We start from the raw sequence: 322 nt of genomic DNA, 5'->3' as shown, positions 1-322 counted from the left end.
ACACACACACACACACACACACACACACACACACACACCTGTGCTCCTCAGACAGGTTCAGTCAGACGAGGCAGCTCGCATTTCATGCACTGGACCATTCAAAAGGCTTTACAAGATACTAAAAACACAGCGAGGACACAGATTGAACATTTAAATAAACTAAATGAATTAAAAATAGTAAAAGTGCAGCAAGAGACAAGCTGCTGTTTCTGTAAGTGAGCAAAACTAGAACCTAAAGCCTCAGATCTTCAGATTAAAACCATCCTAACTGCTGCCAAACCTCTGTTACAGCTGTCCTCTGATTTCCTTTAAATCTGTCGTT

Source organism: Stegastes partitus, unplaced genomic scaffold (assembly GCF_000690725.1).
Source record: "Stegastes partitus isolate 25-593 unplaced genomic scaffold, Stegastes_partitus-1.0.2 Scaffold504, whole genome shotgun sequence".
In the NCBI taxonomy this organism is placed as follows: domain Eukaryota; kingdom Metazoa; phylum Chordata; class Actinopteri; family Pomacentridae; genus Stegastes; species Stegastes partitus.
This window is presented reverse-complemented; position numbering follows the sequence as displayed.